This window comes from Bison bison, unplaced genomic scaffold (genome assembly GCF_000754665.1).
Source record: "Bison bison bison isolate TAMUID 2011002044 unplaced genomic scaffold, Bison_UMD1.0 scf7180017864285, whole genome shotgun sequence".
In the NCBI taxonomy this organism is placed as follows: Eukaryota; Metazoa; Chordata; class Mammalia; order Artiodactyla; family Bovidae; genus Bison; species Bison bison.
In genome coordinates this window covers 298,509-299,888 of record NW_011494857.1, presented here as the reverse complement: position 1 = coordinate 299,888, position 1,380 = coordinate 298,509, and the positions used below count along the sequence as shown (strand labels likewise).

General features: G+C 47.9%; 1 protein-coding gene across 1 annotated transcript in view; it reads right to left on the bottom strand.

Annotated features, from left to right (window-relative positions):
- ZNF114 (zinc finger protein 114) overlaps nucleotides 1-1,380 on the bottom strand; it is a 30,571-nt gene that overhangs the window by 1,333 nt on the left and 27,858 nt on the right. The gene's annotated exons all lie outside the window — the stretch shown is intronic.

Sequence of the window (1,380 nt, the reverse complement as noted above, 5' to 3'; positions counted from 1 at the left end):
CGAAAAGTGGGCTGGAGAAAGCAGGCGAATGCCCGTGGATCTCTTTTCAAATGTTCCCTCTGTAAGGAAAATGGGAGAAGGGAGAAAGCAAGAGGAGGCAGGCAGAGAGGCAGAGAGAGATATTGGAATTTGGGACGTATGAGGAGTTTGACTATGGTTAAGATCAGAGGTTCAATACACACAGCAAGATGGTAAGAAACAGTTCTGGGAACTTCCCTGGTGGTTCAGTGGCCAAGACTTGGCGCTCCCAATGCAGGGGGCCCGGGTTCAATCCCTGGTGAGGAAACTAGGTCCCACATGCCGCAGCTAAAGATCTCACCTGCTGCAACTAAGACCCGGTGCAGCCAGATATGTAAATATGATCCTGTGAGATTGAAGGTACAATCGTGAATGCCAAGCATGAGAGAACTGTGAGGACCTATACCAAGATCACAAGTGTGAGGCTTTGTACCAAGGCCACAGACGCGGAGCCCAGCACCAAGGTCGCCTTCGGAACTGAGTCCCATAGCAACCGTTGTCACTCCACTCCCATCCTTCCTGGCCAGCTCCCTGACCCCATATTAAGTAAAAATGCCCACTTGGGTACTCACTCTATAGTACCCTAACCAATCACATAATGCCACCCTTCCAGCAGGAATTTTCTTTGTCTTGAGGCTATAAAAATTGGCTACTAACTCACAAAAAGCATCAACACTCTCTTGTCTGCCAGGAGGTCACCTGCTGTGCTGGTAGCACCCTCATTATCTCTGTTCTTATAAACTCACTCCTTTCTGAAATACTCCATGTCTGGAAATTCTTTTCCAATCCAACCTACGACTGCCAGGACAAACTGGACAAAGAGTCTGTTATGGGTTGAATTTGTGATGCCCCCCACCACTATGGTGGCATTAGTGGTAAAGAACCCCTTTGCCAATGCAGGAGACTTAAGAGACGAGGGTCCAATCCCTGAGTTGGGGAAGATGCCAGGGAAAAGGAAATGGCAACCCACTCCAGTATTCTTGCCTGGGAAATCCCATGGACAGAGGAGCCTGGCAGGCTACAGTCCATGGGGTTGCAAAAAATTGGACACGACTTAGGGACGTCAAGGCTGTATACTGTCACCCTGCTTATTTAACTTATATGCAGAGTACATCATGAGAAATGCTGGGCTGGAAGAAGCACAAGCTGGAATCAAGATTGCTGGGAGAAATATCAATAACCTCAGATATGCAGATGACACCACCCTTATGGCAGACAGCAAAGAGGAACTCAAAAGCCTCTTGATGAAAGTGAAAGAGGAGAGTGGAAAAGTTGGCTTAAAGCTCAACATTCAGAAAACGAAGATCATGGCATCTGGCCCCATCACTTCATGGCAAATAGATGGGGAAACAGTGTCAGGCT